Here is a 24,344-nt window from a genome sequence, read left to right on the forward strand (position 1 = left end):
GTTGAGGGGCTCCTCTGATCTCCCAAATGAGTGCCTTGCCCACCAACCTTTAGGAAGTCTGTCTGCACCCCAAATCAAAGCGAGCACTCTCAGGAGCACAGAGGCATGGGCTGCCAGAGCTCCAGGAAGCGCTCACTATAGGTAAATAAACACATAAGCAATTATGTAAGTTAATGCACGAATGAATGACAGCTGGCATTTTTAGAGGGCTTTGAGACTGGCAAAGGGCTTTATGTATATTATCTCCTTTGATCCTCACAACAACCTTGAAATGACAGGTGCTGTTACTGTAGACATTTTATAGATAAGGAAACTGAGGATGAAGGGGGTTAAGTGACCTGTCCAGGGCCGCTCAGCCAGTAAATTTCTGAGGCAAGGTTTGAATGCAGGTGTCCTGGACTCCTCAGTTTTGCTTTATTTCATAAGAATTATTGGGTACATGGACGACAGGAATAGTTCTTGTCTTATTGTGCCACCTTGGTTCCGCCCCACTTCCACAGAAGAAATCCTTAGCTAAATGATGTATACGCAAAAATCGTAGAAACTGGGAACTCTTACAGACCCAGACTATTAAGCAAAGTTCCTAGCTCTGCACAAACATAGAAATCTATTGAAATGAGTCTAATATGATGGAAAAATAATTAACAACAATAAACCCCAAAGTATAAGGTACAGAATTATTTCTAAAAAGAAGATGAGAACAGATCAGAATCAGGACCTGTCCTATAAGACAAGTATTCTGTCACCTGAGGACAATTGCTTGGCTCACCAGCAGAAGAGAAGGAACATTGCAAAGAGAGAGTCTTGCTCTTCCCCCCATCCCAACCTGGGAAAGGAAGAGAGAGTCAGAACAGAGAGGACCTAATGAGAGGCTTCTACTTTCCCGGCCACCATGTAGAGAACCAAGGGGTTCCTGTTTCCCTAGTTAACTGGAAGGAAAAGAGAATGAGGTTAAGAGAAACACTCCTCCTCCCTCCCCCAGCCCTGTGTTTTGAAGCCTTTTCTATAGCTGCCAGTTCAAGGAAAGTCACATACTCCTAGTCATCTTCCTTCTTTTCAGGTTCCACTCTGATCTTCAGCTGCTTTTCCAAGAAGGAGATAATAACTCTTACTAATACAATCCAGACCCTATCAGCCCTGAAGATCAATGGAGGCATGCTGGCATCAGTTTTGTTTTCTTTTTTCCATAAAGAAGACAGAAATGAATCAAGGGGGTCCTGCCCTATTTGTAATAAAAAGCCACCCCCCTCAATAAGTGACTTCTTGGGAATAACTCTTTCCTGAGAAATATTGTCCTAACTGAAGCAAGTGATGGAAGAGTGGTTTTCTATCCTGTTTCTAACAGCTAAAAGGTAATTTGGTATCAGCTATTATCCATGCTATTTCCAAAGAAAGCCAAGCAGCTTTTCGTGTTGGTACTTTTAAATTTTTTCATGATATTATTAGGATAAAGCCCCATCAATCTACCAATGGAATTGTTGGGTCAAAGAGCACAATCACTTTGGGAACACTTACTATATCATTTTCCATATCACTCTCCAAAATATTTGTACCAGTCCACAGTCTTATCAACAGCCTGCCAACATTGAATATTATAGTGTTTGTTATCTTCCCCATCTTAGTGGGTAGTTCCTTCAGGATGTCTCAGTTCATATTTTTTTCCTGATTACTGGGGAATTTTAGCATCTTTTCCTATGGTTATTAATAATTACTGTCTTTTCCTTAAAAAATCTCTGTTCATAACTATTTCACCATTGGGGAATGTGCATGGTTCTTATAAATATGTATAAGTTCCTTATAAGATCAGGATGTCAGATCTTTAGCTGATATTTTACTGAAATATCTCTTCTCAATGTTTCTTTCCTTTTTTTATTCTAGGGATAATGGTTTTTGTGGTGCAAAATCCTTTTATCTTTGGGTAATTAAACCTATCAACTTGGTCTCTGATAATTTCTTCTATTTGTTTGATGGATAAGAGTTTTCATCTTTTCTATAACTGAGATAAATATATTATTCCATATTCTTCTAATTTAGAAAAATATTTTCTTTTATATTAAGACTGATGATCCAGTTAAGAGTTTATTTAGTATATGGTATGACATATGACTCTACATTCATTTTTTTAGACCATAAAACTATCAAATTTTCCCAACAATTTTTATTATGCAGCAGTGCTGTTCCCCAGAGTTTTTAGACAGGTTTATCAAATACTAGCCTAATATATACATAGGTTCTATTTCTTGGTTCTCTATTCTGTTTAATTGATCTATTTCTCTATTTTTGTCAGCACCAGACAGTTTTAAAATTGTTGCTCTATGGTACATTTTGAAATATGGTAGGATGAGTTTCCATTTACTCATCCTTATTTTTATAGGCGCATATTCTTGCTGGTCAGCAATCTCATATGAACTTTGTTATGATTTAAATGCTATGAAACAACCTTAAGCATGAAATGGCCCCTGCCTACCCATTTTCAAATCTGCCATGCAGCCTCTGGCTAGGGATTCAAACTCCCAACCTGGACCCTGGGCTTCTCACTAGTGAGCATTTGCATGATCTCATCCAGATCCAGACCTGCCACTGACTCTTCTGGTCATCTCTGTACCACACCAGCATTTGGATACTGCCTCTTTTCCCTGGCTGTATTTATTGACTCTAACTCCGAGGACATTAATCAAATCGACACTGCTATTCCTGGAATGGATGTGCCAATCACCTCCATCCATCGCTTCCCATGTGTTCTCTTCTCCTATTAGAATGTAAGCTTCTCAAGGAGAGGGACTGTCTTGCTTGCTTGTGTGTGCATGCTATCATTCAGCATGGTGCCTGGCAAAGAGTAACTGATTAGTAATTCTTTTGTCATTCTTTCTTGGTATTTGAATTGTATTTACATTAAATCTTTTATGAATTTGTATTGATCTGTACTGAAATTGGGGTAGCTAGGTGGTACAATGGACAGAGTGCTGGGCCTGGAGTCAGGAAGATCTGAGTTCAAATCTGACCTCAGATACTCAGCCATGTGACTGATTCTGGGCAAATTACTTAACCTCTATTTGCCTCAGTTTCCTCAAGTGTAAGGAGAGGATGATAACACTTTGCCTTGCAGGGTTGTTGTGAGGATTAAATATGATAATGTTTGTAAAAATGTACTTAGTGCAGTGTATACAGTACAGCACACAGTAGGCTCTCTATAAAGGCTTATTCCCTCCCCTCTGCTCTCTCCTCTACCAGCAATTTCACCATATTTTCTGTACCTAAATGAGCAAGGAGTAGTCCAATATTCAGTTTTCCCTTCATTTCTGACAAAATCCTAGAATCCAAGAGCCTCAATTTAGTCCAAATTACACCTGAATAAGAATCATCCCTAGTTAGTCACTCATTCAATTGGCATTTATTAAGCATCTACTGTGTGCCAGGTTCTGTGCTAAGCTCTAGGGATACAAAGAAGGAAAACCTACCTGTCCAAAAAATCACCCAAAAAACAAACCCCTACTCTCCAGGAGGAGGAGGTTACATACCAGAAAACTATGTACAAATAAGATAGATACAGGATGAATCTGGGGTAGTCTCAGAGGGAAGGCACTAAGATTAAGGAGGACCAGGAAAGGTGTCTTAGTTAAGCCAGGAAGCAGAGATAAGGGGAGGGAGAGAAGAGAGAGAGAGAGAGAGAGACAGAGAGAGAGAGAGAGAGACAGAGAGACAGAGAGACAGAGACAGAGACAGAGAGAGAGGGACAGAGACAGAGACAGAGAGACAGAGACACAAAGACAGAGAGACACAGAGAGAGAGACACACACACAGAGACAGAGACAGACAGAGAGACAGACAGAGACATAGAGTAAGTTAGAGTTAGTTGGTTCCAGACATGAAGCACAGAGAACAAGATGGGGCATTGAGTGGAAGAGACAGCAGAGTCCAGTTGTCACAGGATGCAGAATGCATGGAAGGGAGTGAGGTGTAAGAAGACCAGAAAGGTAGGATAGGGGCAAGTTATGGAGGACTTTAAATCCAAGCAGGATTTTACATTTGGTCATGGAGGGGAAAAGGGGTATGTTGAGGATGGGGAGAGACATGGTCAGAGCAGTGCTTTAGGAAGGTCACTTTGAGAGCTGGGAAGAGGATGGAAGAGGGTGGAGAGAAAGGAGGGAGAGACACCAATTAGCAGGTGTGAATGACGGCGGCCTGTGCCTTCGACATACCTGGCAGCTGGCCATTGTGAGAAGCCCTTCACTGAGGGGAGTCCACCTCGTCCAGAGGCAGTTCCTTTCACCACTGAATAGCTCTATTGAATGGCTTTCTCTGTCACTCCTGCCCATGGTTCCTAGTTCTTTCCCCTGGGGCCTAGCAGAACACTCCTCATTCTCCTTCCATATGACTCCCCTTCAAATAATAGGAAAAAATTGTCCTTCTCCTCCTTGGTTTTCTCCTTTCTATTCTACTTATGTAACAAAGACTCTCACTCTTTCCTTATGTGGCATGATCTCAGGTCTTTCCACCAACTTGGTCACCCTCCTGTGGACACTCATCATCTCCTAAATGTCCTCCTAAAATGTGGTACTCAGAACTGAATATAGTACTCCAGATGTAGAAGCATATATGGATTGGTAGAGAAAACACAATTAGCTCAAAGTGAAGGCATTTACTGAAATGATATAGAAAGGACAATAGCAGTAAAATATGTCTCCATGAACCTGGGGTGCATCCTTCTACAAAAACACGGTGTCTGTAGGAAAGGTGGGCACTTGTAGTGTTCACAAGTACATTCAATAGGAAATACAAATGGCCAAGACACAAGAGAGAAGGGGCCCCCAAGGGCCCTGGAGATCAGCAGGCTGCTGATGGCCTTACACTATTCCTGCATCAACACCAAGGTCTTGAAGTCTGCCAGAAGCTGCTTCACTTGGACCCTGCTGGAAGCATCTTCACTGCTTGGTTGTAGTCACCACTGTCACCCGCTTTAGGCTCAGCTGACCACCTGGCCAGGCTATAGGTATACACTTTGGGAAAGAAACAGAGGCCACTCCCTAGGACCTGCAGGAATCTCAGCAGCAGTGCCCATGGTACCTGCTAGATCCTAAGAAGGATCCCAGCTCCTGGTGCCTGACTCTTTATGCCTCTCAGTGATGATGCTTAATTCCACTGGCCTCTACCGTGTCCTTCTACTGCAAGATACTACTGCCAGTGGCAGATGTGGGGAGGAGGAGGAAATCTCCTCCCCTCCTTGGTGCACAGCTAGAATGGCTCTTTTTAAAAAATTTCCTACTTAATAGTATTTTATTTTTTCCAAATACACGCAAAAATAGTTTTCAACATTCACTTTTACAAGATATTGAGTTCCAATTTTTTTCTCCCTCCCTCCCCTCCCCAAGAGGGCATGCAATCTGAAATAGGCTATACATGTACAATCATATTAAACATATTTCTACATAAATCATGTTGTGAAAGAAGAATCAGAATAAAGGGGAAAAACATGAGAAAAACAAAAAAAAAAACAAAAAAGAGAGAAAATTGTATCTTTTGATCTGCATTCAGACTCCATAGTTCTTTCTTTGGATGTGGACAGCATTTTCCATCATGAGTCCCTTGGAATTGTCTTGGATCATTGTATTCCTGAGAAAAGCTAAGTCTATCAAAGTTGGTCATAGCACAATGTTGCTGTTACTGTGTACAGTGTTTTCCTGGTTCTGCTCACTTCACTCAGCATCAGTTCATTTAAGTCTTTCCAGGTTTTCTGAAATCCACCTGCTTGTCATTTCTTATAGAACAATAGTATTTCATTACATTCATATTCCCCAACTTGTCCAGCCATTCTCCATTGATGGGTATCCCCTCAATTTCCAATTCTTTGCTACCACAAAAAGAGCTGCTAAAAATATTTTTGTACATGTGAGTCTTTTTCCCTTTTTTATGATGTCTTTGGGATATAGACCTAGTGGGCCACTGAAAGTCTGAAAAGGCGATGCCCTTACAATTCTATTTTCATCATCTAAAGATGTCCCTTGCAACCTGTAATTATGTCCAGTATAGATTGAGGGAATTCAAGTCACCAGGGGTCCCCATCAACCCCCGCCAAATATGCATTACCTCACTTGATGCTCACAACATCATTGAGGAATAGGTGTAATTATTGCATCTCTTTTTAGTGGGAATATTTCTTATGTTTCTCCATTGTATCTTATTAAACTCTGTTATTGAATATTTTTTTCTTATTAAGGAAAGAGCCTTCTATTACAATGTTTTAAAATGTTTTTGACATAAATGAATGTTCTATTTTATTAATAAACCTTTCAGGAGCTGATGCTGCATCTTGTGATTTAATATTGTCTTTATTTTTACTCTTTTTGATATGATTTATTAAATTGATTGTTTTTTCTGGTATTAAACCATCCTTGCATTATTATAGTTATAAATCCTACTAGTTTATGATGGCTAACTTTGATGTCCTGCTTTATTCTATTTGCAAATGTATTATTTAATACATATGCAGAAACCTTTATTAATGATGATCGAGTATTATCTTGATCCCTACATCAAAGATAAGACTGAGAAATAAATTATAGACCCAAACCACTAATAGTTGAAGTATGAAAGTTTGAAGTATTTATAAATGTTATTTTTGTTCATAATTGTTTCTCAGTTTTATCTTTGTCCAATTTAAGAATTAAAAACCATGTTTGCTTCATCAGTGGAACTGTGTAACTTACTGTTTTTCTTTATTTTTCAAACATGGCATAGGACTTGTTCTTTGATGTTTGGTAAATTGTACTCAAGAATCTGCGTGGACTTGGCACATTTTTGTAAAGTAACTCTTTAGTGGCCCATGTAGTCTTATTTCTTCTTTTTGAGACTGTATTGATAGACAAGTCAGTGTACTACCCATCCTACTGAAGGCATCCTTTTTGTCTTTTGTTAACTTTGGTATTTTACAGTTTTGTAAACAACCATTAAATTATTTTAGCTTTATTAGAATAGACTTACAGATAGTAATTTGAGAATTCTCTTAATTCCTTCTGTGCTTATTGCAATCTCCCTTTTCTAGTTTCTAATTTGTATTATTTAGCAGCTAGGTGGTTCAGTGGATAGAATACCAGGCTTGGAAGACCCATCTTCCTGAGATCAAACTCAGCCTCAGACACTTACTATCTGTGTGACTCTGAGCAAGTCACTTAACCCTGTTTGCCTCTATTTCCTCATCTGTAAAATGAGCTGGAGAAGGAAATGGAAAAGCATTCCAGTATCTTTGCCTAGAAAATACCTAATAGGGTCATGAAGAGTCGGACACAATGGTGGGATTCAAATGAATTAACAATGGCTTCTCCATGGAACCAAGTGGAGGTGCTGCCCCCACTGCTGATGTGGCAGGTGCAGACCCTGCCCCCACTGACAACAGGTTCTCTGAACTCCACCTAAAATTAGGTACTGGTTCTACCGAACTGGTGTGAACCATCTGAATCCCACCTCTGCTCGGACACAATTGAAACGACCGAACAGCAACAATCTGTATAATTTAGGCTTGCTCTCTTCTTAAAAATGAAATCTTTCTCACTGCTTATAAATTTTGTTAGGCTTTTTGGAAAAGAAGTCTTATGTTTATCATTTCAAGTGTTTTCTTATTTTTGCTCATCTTAATCTCTGTTCAGATATTAGTTTCTATTTTCTATTGGCTTATTTTTAAAATACAAAATCAGCTAAAATTTTTCTTTATTATTAACATAAGAACTTAATGCTGTAAATTTGCTCCACATATGGCTTTAGCTGCATTCCTTATAGTTTGATATTTATTTGTATAGTAATTATATTTTAGCCTGCCATTTTTAATAATTTCCTCCATCATATAATAAGCCACTTAAAATTTTCTACATGAGCCTATAAGTACTAACAGTATTATTATTTAGTACTAAATTGAATTATTATTGCATTATGATTCACAAATCTTGTGAATAGAACCTATGCTTTTCAGTATTTGCTTACATCTTCTTTGTGGCTCAGTATGTGATCAGTTCTGTTGGTGTCCACTCAGTATATACTCCAAAATGCATTGTATTTACATTTAATTATATTTATATATATACTAGATATGTACTAGTTTAATCTATTATTCAACTTTTCAATTTCTTTGCTGAATTTAACAGATTATGATAATAGAATGCTATAATCCCCTGATGGTATTGATTTTTGAGCTGTTTTTTTTCCTGCAACAGTTTTTCCTTTAAAACATTTATGACATGTTTTAAGTGTGTGTATCTAGTTTGATGGATCCATGATCTCATTGATACAGGTCCTCCCTCCAATGGTGCAGATCACAATACATCAAAACTTTCTCCTATCATGTAGTAATTGTCTGTGTTCTCAAAATCCTACATAAGAGGTCCACCTAACATACTGAGGACTTTCATCTGAGTCTCTTAACATTTTGTGGGTGCCACAGCAGCAGGTGGGTTTCCTATCTGTTAGCCACTTCTCTCTATATGACCATTCTAGTTTCTTTCAAGCTATTTTGGACTCCTTGTGGTAGCAATTGCTTTACATTACCTCAATTTGTGTAGGAAGAGACAATAAATAAAGTAGAATCTTATATAATCAGTCAGTTTTGTGTAAAGATATGATCTGGTATACAGTCACTTTTTTGTCCATCATGAGAAGTCTGTTGTGATTTTTATTGTTGTCAGCCTATCTTCTTGAAGCTTGCAGGATTTTATCATTGCCATTGTAGCCTTGGGATTTAATAATAATGTGCCTTCAAGAATGGAATCTTGAGTTTTTCCTTATTAGATTCTGAGGATACAACTTGCTTGCATATTGATATTTATGTGATGGAGTATAGTGTTCATATTCTTTTGTTTTCAGAAATTTCTTATGATGCCAGTAATTCTGAACTCACTGCTTCTTAGTTTGTCCTCCATATCTATGGAGGATCTTCATATTTTCCAATTCTTTCAACAACTGAGTAAATTTCTGACCTAGTTTTTCCATTTGTATTGCCTGCAATTCAATTTTCCACTGTAGTAAGTCTATTGTCAGTTGATTCTATTAATTTTGTTCAGGTTTTCTATTATTTCCTCTAAAAGTGTTTTTATTTCCCTAAACTGTTTTTAATCATCTTTTTTCCTCTAGCTGATTTTTAAATTTCTACAAACTTTTCAGACTTGCTTTTGTGATTTTTTTAACCAGTGAGGTTTTCTTTACATTCTTTAAATGTGTTATTTATTCAGTTGAGGATGTTCTTTGGGATGTCTTGCATTCTTAATATCTCTATCTCCACTATGACTGACACATTAGCTGTTTCATTGTCCCATAGTATTTTGAAAATTGTATCTTTGCTCTGCTCATTTCATGTGTTGGCAGACTGTTTGTGAGTCTGTGTTTTTAAAACAAATTATCTTATTTTTACAGTTTCTATTGTTATTTTTGAGGAATATGTAAAGGCCATGGTTCCCAGGTTATTCTTTGCAAAAGAAAGTTTAAATATATTTTAATTTATTTTGTTAAATATTTTCCAGTTACATATAAAAAGTTTTTTAAACAATAACTTAAAAGAATTTTTAGTTTGCTATAATTTTTTCCCAGTTTCCTGTTTTCCTTCTAATTTTGGTATAAAAGCTTTTTAATTTCATGTCATCAAAATTATCTATTTTACTGCTAGGTTATTCTTAATGGTTAATGGTATCTAGTAACTATGTTGCCAGGACAGCTTACATTTAAAAAAATAGAGCGATTTTTCTGATAGAAGACTGTTCTAACTTCAGTGAATTTCCTGTGTTCACATAATGAGGATCGACACTGTCATGAGCAGGTTGGTAGCAAATCAGCCTTTGGGGGTAGGAGAGTATTGTCTTATCTAGATACAAACATATGAGCTATTATAGAGCTACAAGCATTTAAATCAACAAATTAACAAATATTTATCGAGTACCTTCTATGTACTTAACACAAATAAGCAGTGTGGGGATAAAGCAAAAATGTATGACACGATCCTGCCTTCAAGCAGCTTAAATTGGTGAAACAGTAACAATGCACACAAAAATATTAGTGAAAAATTCAAGTCAACATGTAATGAAGTATGGCAGTTTGTGATACTATAACTAGTTGAGAAATTCAAAGAAAGGGGAGAGGGAATGAGTTCTTTTCTCTGAAAAAATGAAGGGATTGGACTTGATGGCCTCTTCTAGCTCTAGAATGGTATTCCTATGACCAGCTAGAAGTTCTCTTGTTCACTTTTCTCATAGAGGTAGAAAATGAGGTTCCGAGGGGTCAAGGGACCAGGACCCAATTCTCATGCCTCCTCGGACCATGTTCTTTCCACTATGCATTGCTGCCTTCGTTGCCTTGGAAACCATTCTCCCCGTTACAGTTTGGAGGTTACAGGAGTAACAGTCATTAGAGGGGGCACATGCTGAAAAGTGAACCAAAGTCCAGGATTTTCTGCAGACATAGCTCTGGGGAAACCTGCCCGATAGTTTTCAAAGCACTCCTGAAATTATCCAGTTAAAGACAAGTACTTGCTCAGGTTCCTCTCAAGCCATTCAACAGATACTGACTGAGTATCTATGTCCTACCCCAAGAAGCCGGCAAGTCAAGGGGTGATGATCAGACTCAGTAGCCTGAACCCTAGAATAAGAGGAGGCCATGGTCCTTGTGTTAACCAGTGTTGCCTGCCCAATAAACGCCCTCCTCCCTATTTCCCCCCTAGAGTCACTTCAGCCAAGGGCAGATGTTCCCAAACCCTAGCTCTGTTGATATCCTTGCTATTGTGTATCCCAGGGTTCTGGGACATGGGTATCATAATAGTGGTGGGGCGGAATTAGCATGTGTCCCTTCCCAATATGTAACCTAATATGATCTGTAACCCTATGTTAGAATCTGCCCTGAGTCAAGGTAGGGTTTGAAATGCTTTCCCGAGATTCTATTGATGGACAAAGTCATGAATTGTGTGAAAGATTCCAGGATTGTTAAGCATTCTCTCATAAGCCTTTACAGAGTTCATGACCTTGGCATTCAATTAAATCTCCGGAAAGCATCTGAATCTCTATGGTTATCCTGACCCAAGACTATATTCTGATGTGGGATTATAGAATGCATGAGTCATTAGTGTGATGGCTCAAATCCAATACCTGAAAAGTATGGCAGCCTGACTAATACACTCTTGCAGATAAGAGCCCACTTGAAGAATTGATTCTCAACTAACAGAGTGTCTGATCAGCAGATGGATAAATACCTTTCTATAACTTTAGAAGTCTGCAGCGGCATACTTCTGTACATAAATGCTGCTTTTATGGAACCAAAGAGGTATTTTCTAATACTCTGCTGAGTTAGTATAACTCAGAGGTAGAAATAAAGATTAAGTGCCCTTGTCGGAGCTGCTATGATAACAGTTCTGTGACCTCTTTAGTGGGAGCTTGGGGGCACCATTCCGTATGGAAAACAATTTTTGGTTGACCTAGACCTTGTGCATGCCAATATTGGGAGAGAATGTGGGAGAGAAATTATGGCATGGTGATTTCTCTCTTCTCCATCTACCCTTGGTTTGAGGCGGGGGGGGGGGGTGGAAGAGATAGAAGCCAGAGAGTAGTAGCCATAGAAATTATGACGCATGAGGGTGGTGCAAAGAGGAGAAAGGAGGAATTCTAACAGGAATGTGGAGGGGGAGAATAGCTCCAAATTCGTCCTTGAATAGAAGGCAAAATGAAATTGGCCAATATGGCTAAATTATTTGGCTAATGGGGGAAAACCTCCATTATTTAATATGCAAGCAAGCATAATGTAACAATAGTTGCTAAACACTTTAGGTTAGCTATAAATTCAAATCGGTAATTCTGACTCAGTTCAACTATCCTAGTAATTAAGTAATAAATCACATGAATATAAGAAACAGATACATTTGAGATTAATCATATCACTATTTTTAGAAAAGTAATGTACAATACACTATATATTGAGTTACTCTGAGAGAAGAATTAACTGGAAAAATAGAAAATTTGCTTTGGGTTCCATCAAATGATCATAATACATTCTCTGTTATGAAGGTCAAAAAATGAAATACTCACAAGACAATGGGAGGGAAGTATAGGCCTTAGAAGTTGGGACACAAAAAGGAAGGCAGGGGGCACAGAAAAAGATGCTGAAGACAAGGTTCTATTTCCTGCCACTTCTCTGTTCGGCCTCTGTTATTAAAGGGTCAAGGCTGCTGAGGCATCCTTTTATCTAGAATTCTTTAAAAATAAGCTAAATGGTTGTCTGTTAAGGTTGAGGTTGGTCCTACTTGAAGGACCACTGCTAGGTGGATTGTATGAACTGTTAAAGTTTTTCTTTTCTCTGAAATTTTATATTAGCTGTATAGGTTCTGGTTTAAAGAGAAGCAGTGAAAATTATATATTCACGACTATTTCCCAGTTGACTTACAGTATGATTCCAGAGAGGCTTTGCATTTACTTGTTGATCATTAATTGCTGATCATTACCACACTTTAGCTTTATACTTTCCCTTTGTTAGGCAGTTTAATCTATTAGGGGTAGATTTTAGCGATGAGAAATAAGGCTAGAAGGAGGCTAATAGGCCAGTTTGTGAAGGGACTTATATACCAGGGTAAAGAGTTTGTATTTGATTCTTGAATCACTAGGGAACCACTAGATGTTTTGCAGAAAGAGAGTGACATTGTCAGACATGTTCTTTAGGAAAATACTTTGGCAACTGAGTGGAGGATGGATGGAAGAGGGGGAAGAATGCCGACATGGAATGCAGTCAGAAGGCTATTGCTGTGGTCCAAGAGAAAAGTCATGAAGGCCTGAGCCAGGGTGGCGGCCTTGTGGACGAAGAGAAGATGAAGAAGGCAAGAGATATTCTGGAGGTAGAATTGAAAAGACTCGGCAGCTGGTTTGATAGTAAAATGAGGAACAGGGAAGAGTCACATGATTCTGAGGTTGGAAACCTAGGTAACTGGAAGGTTGGTGTTGCTCGACTACAGAAGTACCATTCTCCAATAGATAAATGTTCAAAGGATATGAATAGGAAGTTTTCATAGGAAGAAATCCAAGCTATCAACAATCATATAAAAAAACTGCCCTGAATAACTAACAATTAGAGAAATGCAAATTAAAGCATTTCTGAGATTCTACCTCACACCTATCAGATTGGCAAATGTTACAAAAGAGGAATGTAATAAACTTTATTTTTGAGGGGCTGCAGGGAAACATAGACACATATGCAATATTGGTGCTGATACCTAAACCAAGAAGAGCAAAAATAGAGAAAGAAAATTATGGACCAATTTCACTAATGAATTCACTAGCTAGGAGACTACCACAATATATCACAAAGATTATACATTGAGACCAAGTAGGATTTATGCCAGGAATGCAGAGGTAGTTTAACATAAAGAAAACTATCAAAATAATTGATTATACCAATAATAAAAGTAACAAAAGTCATGATTATATCAATAGATGGAGAAAAAGCTTTTGACAAAATATAACACTCATTCCAATTAAAAACACTCAAAAGCATAGGCATAAATGGAGTTTTCTTTAAAATGATAAGAAGCATCTGCCTAAAACCATCAGCAAGCATTCCTATGTAATGGGGATACATCCCCATGTGATAAGGTTAATCTAGACGCCTTCCCAATAAGATCAGGAGAGAAACAAGGACGCCCATTGTCACCAATATCAGTCAGTATTGTGTAGAAATGCTGGAAATAGTAAGAGGAAAAAAAAGAAATTGAAGGAATAAGAATGGGGAAAGAGGTAATAAAACTTTTTGCAGATGATGTTATACTTGGAAAATCCTAGAGATTCAACTAAAAAGCCAGTTGAAACAATGAATAATTTTGGCAAAGTCACAGAATATAAAATAAACCCACATAAATCACTAGCATTTCTATATATCACCAACAGAACACTGCAGGAAGAGATAGTAAGAGATATGCCATTTAAAATAACAGCAGTCAGCAAAAAATACCTGGGAGCAGGTTAAGAGAATTCTAAGAATTATATGAACATAATTATAAAACAATTGTTATACAAGTAATAAATAATTGGAGAAATGTTAATTGTTCATGGGTGGGCAAAGCCAACATCATAAAAATGATAATTCTACCTAAACTATTCTACTTAATGCCATCCCAATTAAATTACCAAAAAATTATTTTATTGAGCTAGATAAAATAAATTTCATTTGGAAGAACAAAAGATTAAAAATATCAAAAGAATTAATGAAAAAAATGTAAAGGAAGGAGGTTTAGCAGTACCACATCTCAAACTATGTCATAAGGCAATAATTATCAAAACTATCAAGTATTGGCTAAGAAATAGAAAGGTGGATCAGTAGAACAGATAGAAACTTTGTGTTTGACAAATGTAAAGATTTAACCTTTTCACTGTTTGGTAAATATTGTTGGGAAAACTGGAAAGCAGTCTGGCAGAAATTGGGTATAGACAAATATCTTATACCATTTACCAAGATAAGATCAAATGGATACATGAGCTAGATATAAAGGGAAATATCATGAGTAAATTAGAAGAACATGGAATATATTATCTATTAGATTTATAGATAGGAGAATATCATGAGTAAATTAGAAGAACATGGAATATATTATCTATCAGACTTATAGATAGGAGAATTTATGAATAAACAAGAGATAGAGAGGATTGTGAGATGTAAAATGGCTAATTTTGATTACATTAACTTTAAAAGTTTTTGTACAAATAAAACCAATTTAGCCAAGATTAGAAGGAAAGCAGAAAAAAACCTTTACAGATAATTTCTCAGACAAAAGCTGCACATCTCAAATATATAGAGAACTTTGTCAAATGTATAAGAATTAGTCACTTCCCAATTGATAAATGGTCAAAGGATATGAACAGGCAGTTTTTTGAAAAAGAAATCAAATCTATATATAGTCATATGAAAAAATGCTCTAAATCATTATTGATTAGAGAAATGCACATTAAAACAACTTTGATATACCATCTCGCACCTATCAGATTGGCTAAAATGATAGAAGGTGAAAATGATAATTGTTTCTAGGAGTTTGGCAGTGAAAGGGGGGAAAAGACATAAACACCTTTGATAAATGTCTTCCTGTTTTATCCTTTCCTTCATTTTTACGATCAGAGGGTTATTAATCAAAGTTATACTTGTTATTATATATTTTATGTCAAATATATATAATATATTATTTAACATGTTATTATATATTATATATATTAAAGCTTCTTGTATGTTATCAACATAGGTATGGAAGACTCTTTAGAGTCTTAGAGGAGAGCCTTTGACAAAGGCATTTTGCTCCAACAAATCAGATGCGTTTTATAATCAGCAAATAATAAGCATGCAAGGGGGGATATTATATTAAACCTTAAAACAAACCTTTCAGTCAATTTCATGACTGTAAAAACAGGGTCATTTGTGATACCATGGCCTGCCCATTCTTTTCTTGAACTTTCAATGGATTTGTAGATTATTTTCACAAAATATTTGTAGTAACTAACTTTGTTTCTATTTTTGACAGGGTTACTAAACTTTTTAGATCAGGAGAATGCTGTAGGTAAAGTTTACTGAGATTTTAGCAAATTTTTGGCAAAGTTTATCAATGTTACTTTTGTGGATGATACGAATAAATGTGCACTCAATAATTGTAGAAATAAATGATTCCTAAATGAATTGACTGGCTGGACATAAAAGGAGTTGTTAGTGGTTGTTCGTGGTTTGTCCATTTGAAAGGACATTTGCAGTACAGTGACACAGGGATATGACTCAGTCCCGTGCTATTTTAGCAAATTTATCAACGAGCTGGACAAAGGCAGAGACAGCATGTTTATCAATTTTACAGATGACACAAGGCTAGGAAGGACCGCTAATACCCTGGATGACAGAGTCAGGTTTTTAAAAGATCTTGACAGGGTAGAAAAAATGGGGAAATCCATAAAATGAAATATAATTTTAATGATAAATTAAATAAATAATAAATGTGAATGCTTTTAAAAAGTAAATAAATCAGATCCAACATGTCATAGGGCATAAGAGGCTGCCCCTGGAATCATCAATCAATCAACCAATAAGATTTATTAAATGCTTTCTATGTGCCAGGCACCATGCTAGGCACTGGGGATACAATCCAGATCCTTAAAGAGCTTACACTTTATTGGAAGAGCACATGGGTTCAAATTCTGATGGATGTGTACCAGCTATGTGAACTGGGGAAGTCACTTAACCTCAAAGCATCCTAGGTAACTCTCTAAGACTATGAGTTATCATTGCAGCAGTGGAGGTTGCTTCCACACCAGGAGTTCACTGAACAGACGAAATCACAAGTTCAGACGTCTTCTTCTCCCTTCCCCAACCCCCAAGAAGCAAATAGACCCCAAAACAAAAAGCGTTGTCTTAGCTAGGAAAAATCACTTTCCCAAGCAAAAAATGGAGGGCACTCATAGCTAGATAGCCATTCATTTGAAAAATATCTAGGGGTCTTAAGATTGATATGAATCAGCAATGTAATATGGCAGTCAAGAAAGCTAATGCAGTAGTAGACTACGTTTAAAAAGACACAGCTCCCAAGACTAGGGAGAGGCTAATGCTATTGTACTGTACTCGGTAGATTGTAAGCTCCTTGAAGGCAGGGATTTTTTTTTCTTTTGCATTGGTATCCCCAGCACCTAGCACAGTCCCTTGAGCAGAGGAGGCTCTTAATGCATTCATGTTAGATTGGATTGGATTAGAGTGGATTGCCCTGGGCAGACCACATCTGGCATATTATGTTTAAGCATTTTAGGAAGGACAGTGATAAACTGGAGACTGTCCCAAGGAGGGTAAATAGAATGAAAGGCTTTAAGTTTAAGCCTGAAGAAGGGAAGACTTAGGTCAGATGTGACAGCTGTCTTTGAGCAATTAAAGGACATTATATGGACAAGGGTTTCAACTTGTTCTTGGTCTCAGAGTACAGTTGTAAAGAGGTAGGTCTGATGGAAGGGAAAATTTCATGACAATTAGAGCTACCCAAAAGTGGAATGAGTTGCCTTGGGAGATACTGGATTCTCCTTTTTGGAGACTTTCAAGTAAAGCCTCGATGATCCCTTGTTTGTTATGGTCTAGAAGAGATTTTTCATCAGGTGTAGGTTGGACAGATATGTGGCACCATCATGTGCAGAGTGCAGGGCTTGGAATCAGGAAGACTCACTCACTAGCTGTGCGACCCTGGGCACTTAACCCTGTCTGCCTCAGTTTCCTCATCTGCAAAATGAGCTGGAGAAGAAAATGACAAATCACTCCCATCTCTTTGCCAAGAAAAGCCCAAATGGGATCACAGAGAGTCGGGCACAACTGAAAGAACTGGAAACAGCTGAACAAGAACAACAACATAGGTTGGACAAGGTAGCCCCTGAAGCCTTTTCAGTTGCTGAGTGTGGTTCTGTGCTTTTGTCTTGGAGAGCTGCTTTTCCGAAAATTCAACTCCATGTAGCAAACATCTTGATGAGTCTATCTGAACCCAGTCTGCTGTTTGGACAATAGACACAGTCCATCAGTGAACCTATACTTATTGGTATAACATGACTAGTCCTTTCGAATAGTTCTATTAAATCACCTGACAAAAGGAGTTCTTAATTTTGTTTGCATCATGGAACCTTTTGGAGGAACACTGGATAAGGAGGCCTTGGAGTTAGGAAGCCCTGATTTCAAATCCTACCTCAGAACACATGCTGGCTGTGTGACCCTGGGCAAGTCACCTAAACGCTCTCTGCCTCAGTTTACCCATCTGTAAAATGGGGATAACAATTATACCTACCTCATAGAGCTGTTGTATCAAGAGAGATAACATATGTAAAGTACTTTGCAAACTTTGATGCATTATGTAAATGCTATTAGCATTAATATTAGTATTATTTTGGCAGTCTGGGGAAACCTACAGACATTCCCAGAAGGATGTTTTTGCATGCATGTGTAATGGAGGTCTAGTGCATGTTCATGGCTAGACCCTCTGGGGATCCTGCTTCCCGCTTCTGGGGAACTGGGAAGATACAGAATATGGAGAGCTATGAAGAGCACATAGACATTCCATAGCTGGTTCCTGCTGGCTGACTTGATGAAGAGCAGGCTATCTGACTAGCTGTAGAGAGGCCACAGCCTCTGAAGCCTGCCACCTTTCCAAAGGCTCAGGGTCTTCAGCCATTTGTATTTTGCCTTACTACTCCTGCTGGGGTTTGATGACTCCTTCATTCATGGTGACCAGAAAAGGGGGAGGAGCTGGTGAGTTCCAAAGGTTCCCACCCAGTGTTCCAGAATTGGTTTTACAGCCAGTATAGTATGAAAGCCCTGAGGAGCAAGGAGTGACCTTTGGGACCCCAGCCCAGCTGCAGCTCAGACAAGGACCCATGTGGCAATGTTCCTTTGAACATGAACTTTGTAGGATGGATTCCATTTAGAACGTGAGTCATGTCGAGCCTACTCTCCCAAGATACTTTAGGGGAGAATGGGCCCCAAAGCATTGGGAGACATGTTGGTGTTTTGTGCTTTCTATATCTTCAAATTAAATATACCTTTGTAAAAGCTACTCAGTGTTAAATGGTTAAAGAAACATGGGTCACTAGTCACTGACCCCTAACAAGGAATGGGAGGGGAAGGAAGAGGGAGACACAGCTAGAAAGGGCTTGGCAGTAGAGAAGAGACCCTGGAACCCTGAGGGGCAGGCAGATGCAGCCCACCTGGCTCAGAGAGAAACAGTCAGAGGAAGCTCACTATATGTCGAATAAAATACATAGAATTACAAAGGAAACCAATTATATTAAAATATGGTTACCAAAATATTTTTTTCAAAAAACAAGTTCCTGGACCCCAGGTTAAGGACCCCTGCCTGACAGCAATTTAGTTCTGTTTACAGTTTTTGGAAGCAAAGGAAGTCGGTTTTCCAGCAACACATGCTAGGACACTGGAAATGAATTAATGGCGAGCAGCTTCAGGAACACTGTAGACTTTTCTCATTTACAAATATTAATCAGCTTTCTGTGTCAAAATTATTGACCAGGCACCAAGGGAAAAGGAAGCACAGTTTGTACCATGAGCTTTAAAGGTCATGAGCATTCTTAATTAACAGGCTGAGCCTCTAAGTTGCTAGGAGCCATAAATGGAGAAAGTTCATTAAATGAATACAGTGTGGTACGTGTTGTCTAACCCATGATGAAAAATGACTTATTTGGCAGCAGACTGGGTCACTTTAGGACACGTTCGAATTTTAGAGACATTACCAAGTTTGCTGTAGCACCTGCACAAAGAAAAATGATTTTATAAACGAAAATGACCTGTTCTTAACGCTTACTAGTACAGTTTCAACCATGGTGCTTATTTATCCAAAATTTCATTTTCCATCCAATTTTTCTATTGGCATTGGTCACTTGAAAATACATTCCATGTATAAGATAAATCTCCAGGAATTATAGTTGGATTGCTGAAAATAAATTATAAAGTTTTTATATATGTCATGCATTTTAGTTGTGTGAGCTTGTTTTTCCTGAGTTTATGATTAATGAAGCATCATGGCAAAAGCTGGGAACCCTGGTTATCATCTCACTTAGCCTACTCTAGCCAAGAAATCAACTTTTTCCTCTATTCTCAACTGAATTCTAAGAGTTGCACGAGTGAGCAAGATTAATATTTCACTTCTTCACCTAAGAAATGGTCTTCTTTCTATTAAGAATGCCTCCATGCTTCTGGCCACTCAGGTTGGGTATCATCCTTAACACTTCACTGTCACTCACATATCCAATCAGTTACCAAATCTTCTCAATTCTATCTCCACATCTCCCAGATGTGCCACCATATCATGTAGCCACCTCCCTAGTCTGGGTCCTCACCATCTTTGGCCTGGCCCTACTGCAGTAGCTTCCTAAGGGACTTCTTTGAAGCCTCTGACTCCAAATCCATTTCCTTATCCACTCTCCATGCTAACTTTCACAAGTGGGAACAAAGATCAGATGATGGTCTTGTGGCCAAAGAATGAGGTTTTCATAGACTGCATCAGCCTCAAGGGTCACCTTATGAAAATTCCAAGTTTCAGAGGTTAAGGTTCTCTTTTTCTCTTAAAAGAAGGGGTATTTCCTGCCTTTTGGAGAGAGGAGAGACCTGTCTGTCCCCTGGTGTTGGAAGGAGCATCTGTGAGGGACTAAAGCCATGACATAGGATGGTCAAGGGATCTGGACCTTACTGTCTATTATTATCATGAATTTTTTTGGATGGTACAGACAGATTGGGTAGATTGGCTACCCATCAAATAACCCCAAATGCCTATCCCTTTGGTGGAGTCATATCCCCACGGTGGCACTGTAAGTTTGGGGAGCTTTGTTTTCTTCCCTTCTGAGGAGTCCAAGCCACAGTATATTAAGTGGGAGGATATTAGGTTCCTGGGGGAAAGTAGGATTCACTAGAGAAGTAAAATATATATATATCAATTGTTTACAAACTACTGAGTCCTTCGTGGTTTTGTTTTTTCCTGAATTTGTTTGTGGATTCCTATAAATAACTTACATTCTCTACATTTTCTGTGTGGGTGCAAAAAGGACTATTTTGTACCCATTATACACACTGGAACAACTAGGTGGTGCGGTGGATAGAGTACTGGTCCTAGAGTCAGGGGGCTCAGACACTTACTAATTGCATGACCCTTGGTAAGTCATTTAACTGCTATCTGCCTCAATTTCTTCATCTATAAGATGGGAGTAATACCTCCTAGAGTTATTGATAGAATTAAATGAGATGATATGTGTCGCTGCTTAACACAGGGCCTGGTACGTGGTAAGCACTACATGCATGTTGGCTGTTGTTATCGTTATGACTTAAGTGCTTCTGTGGAGGCTGAGGACTCTATTAGTTACATATGTGGAGACCTAAACACAAGCTAGATTCAGACATTTTTCTAGAATAAACTCTGAGTGGGGCCATAATGAGTAAAAAGTGATATTTTGGGCATCACCCCCAGGACTGGACCCAGGCTGTAAAAATCCAGGATTTGAGAAATTGAACCACTAGCTGTACCTATAATACAAAACAGAACATGACAAGTATAAAAGAGGGATTGATCCCAGGCGTTCTGCAAGGTCCATCAATCAAGAAATATTTATTAAGTGACAGCTGGACCAAGTACTATTCTACGCAGTGGTGATACTGGTACCAAGAATGAAAAATCCCTCCTCACCAAGGAGCTTACATTCTCTGAATAAGCAAAGATTAATTGATGCAATATATACATACAAGAGATTCATTGTAGGCTTTTGAGCAAGATTGTAACAGTAAAAATCAGTGATTAGGCCCCCAAATCAATCAATCAACATTTATCAAGCACCTGCTATGTGCCAGGCACTGTGCTAAGCACCAGGGATACAAAACCAGGCAAAAGACAGTCCCTGCCCTCAGGGAGTTTAAAATCTAATGGAGGAGAAACATAGAAACAAATATATACAAGATAAATAGGAAAAGATCAAATAAGTGAAAACATTGGAATTAAAAATGCATGAATACATTAAGAAGTAAACTACAGGGAAAGATTTTCTGACCCATTAAGTATAGCCACATTTAGGGTAATCTCCAGTAGTATTTTTCGGACAGGATGTTCTTTTTAGAGGTAGTCAATTATAGAGACAACATCTTGACATGCTGCTGAAAGTCTACTGTGGCTGGTCATTCTTCATATAGAATTATGTTGCTTATCATCAGGTACATTATACATTTTTATTTTTAATAAATTGGTATAACCCCCCAAAATTAAGGTGCTCACCCTTGCCCTGAGCAAACAGCGGCTAATTGGTAACTAAGGGGGTCAATGAGATAATCCAGGCAGAGGCTGTGCCTCTCACTTGAATTATCCAGATAGTTTTCTGACCACCAGAAGAGAAATGGCCTTAAGACTGGCCAGGGGGCTGGAGGCATTCATCCTCTTCTACTAACATTTTCCTTCTCTCAAACCATGTACACAGAATTCAGGGATGCAGAACAAAAATCATGGGACTTTGGGTTTGATTCTCTATAAATACTGAAATCCCAGGGAACTGTTCCCTGGAAGATGTGAAATTTACACTGTCTATGTTTCTAATATACATTATTCATGTTTCAAATATTTACCAAAGGTGTCATTCTCATCAAACCCAAAGGCCTTTTCTCAGGCCTCACGCTTCCTCGATGCATCTGTACCATTTGTGGTTGTCGTTTGGTCGTTTCTGTCGTGCCTGACTTTTTCCGACCCATTTGGGGTTTTCTTGGCAAAGAAGCTGGAGTGGTTTGCCATCTCCTTCTCCAGTTCATTTTAAAGACAAAGAAACTGAGGCAAACAGGGTGAAGCGACACAGCCCAGAGTCACACAGCTGGCAAGTGTCTGAGGCTGGATTTGAACTCAGAGTTCCACCTGACTCACTTGATATAGGTTATTTCATTTGATCCTCACAAAAACTCTGTGCTAGGTATTTTTGTTATTATTGTATGTATGCCTTTTACAAAAGAGAAAGCTGAGGCAGAAAGAGGCGACCTGACTCACCTAAAGTCACTGAGGTAGTATCTGGACAGGATTCGAACTCCCCTCTATCCACTATTTCACCACATTATTGGACGTGTTAAAAGCATGCCCGGGGAAGAATTCTGGGACCTGGGTTCAAGTTCCAGTTCTGGCATTTCTGAGAGGGTGTGGCCATGGGAAGATCGCTTCTTCCTTTTGGGTCTCAGTTCCCACATCTGTAAAATGGAGGAAACCATTTTTTACAGGACTTGCCTTACAGGGATCTTATGAGGAAGGGATTTTATAACACATAAAATTCTACATACATGTGAATTATTATTAATAAGCGCTCATTTTAGTGAAAGAGCACATCCCACCTTTCTGTGAACCATTTCTTGAGGAATGCGATGTGGTTGGTTGGTCTGGGTATTTGTTGGAGAGTGTTCAAAATTTTTTTTGATTTTAAAAACAAAATAAATACTAGTAAAAATGGGCATAATAAACATAAAAATACATTTCTTTTTACTTTAATACGCAATCTCATCCAATCGAGATTCAGAGAGGTTGATGACTTGCCCAGGGTCACACAGCAAGTAAGTGTCACAGAAGGAATTTAAACCCAGGTCTCTCTAACCCCACCCCACTACCAGACCCACTCCATCACCCATCTGATAGTAATAACTATAACTTTCTAATACCTACTATAACTAGCTTACATTCCCTACTTGGTTGGGGTGCTGTGAGGAAAGCGCCTTGTGTTTAAGGCATTTGTATAAATGATATTTTTTAAAGTTATCCCTTGGTTATTGTTTCTAAAAAAAAAAAAAAAAAGTTTTTAAAGCCTTCTCTCCCCGCATGAAGGTTCCCTTACCTGGGACTGCTACAATTGAGAGAAAGAAAAAGTCTCGTGAACTCCTTGGAGAAAACCCTCTCTGGGTAGACAAGTCCCAAACTGCCAGCCTCAGGACGTTGCTAGGACGCACTGGTTGCTAAGAAGATAGGGGCGTGTCCCGCTGGTACCTGAGGAATGGACTACCACTCCTTGGCCACTCCCCGGCTAGTCTTTCAACAGGAGGCTTCTGATTGGTTGCTATGGTCCGGACAAAGTTCAGGCTACAGACTAGGACTACAGTGCCCAGCATGCAATGCGGGCCACAAGGCCTCTGCTTGTTAATTGCAAACTAGCATCAGGCCTTCCATGGCAGCCTTGAGCACAGGAGTGATGAACTGGCTTTCCAGGTCTGCAAAAGAACTAAAGTATTTAGGGTGTGGTGCTTCAAGAGGAAAAAGAAGAATGGGAAAGATAATAAATAGAAGAGTTAAGAAAAATATACTGGCTAGGACTGATTTTTTTTTAGGTCTACAGGATAATAAAAATTATTGTATTGATATTATCTAATTCTCATCTTTTTTTTGATGGAGGGACAAGTCGCTATCCTGCTATTATTCTTGTATATTTAATGTTCCCAGACTTTCTTCAAATTTTAGCTAGTCTCAGACTCCTTAATCCTTGTTCTTTCCCTCTGCCATTATTCTCAATTTATCCCATGTGTATCTTCTGAACATATTTATTTGCATATTAACATCCCCACAGGCTGTGAGCTAGCTCCCAGAGAGCTGGGATTTTTTTTTTTTGCCTTTCTTTGTATTCCCTGTACCTGGCACATAGTAAGTGCCTAATAAATACCTATTAACTTGGCTTGTTCTTCAGACTATTGTGTAGATGGATAATATGACTGTTTTTTTGTAACTGAATGAGAGCATTGGGATGTAAGCTTATCTTTTGTAGCATTATTGGGCCAGCTCCTGAATTTGGATTTCAAGTAGAAAGAAGTTTTGTGAGTTTCTGTTTCTTACAAACACAAAGAAAATTTTA

At 38.4% G+C, this 24,344-nt stretch overlaps 1 protein-coding gene across 2 annotated transcripts in view; it reads right to left on the bottom strand.

Moving 5' to 3' along the window:
- The window catches only part of DNAI3 (dynein axonemal intermediate chain 3), a 126,497-nt gene extending 103,045 nt beyond the window's left edge, over window positions 1-23,452 (bottom strand). The window contains exons 1-2 of one of the 2 annotated variants that reach the window (XM_036757333.1): window positions 23,340-23,452; window positions 22,511-22,704 (exon numbers count right to left, since the gene is read on the bottom strand). The gene's annotated coding sequence lies outside the window, so the exon portion shown is untranslated. The remainder of the gene's footprint in view (window positions 1-22,510; window positions 22,705-23,339) is intronic. The other variant, XM_036757334.1, reaches the window with a different exon arrangement.
- Between the last annotated feature and the right edge of the window lie 892 nt (window positions 23,453-24,344).

The sequence above is a fragment of the Trichosurus vulpecula genome, chromosome 4 (genome assembly GCF_011100635.1).
Source record: "Trichosurus vulpecula isolate mTriVul1 chromosome 4, mTriVul1.pri, whole genome shotgun sequence".
NCBI classification, from domain to species: Eukaryota; Metazoa; Chordata; class Mammalia; order Diprotodontia; family Phalangeridae; genus Trichosurus; species Trichosurus vulpecula.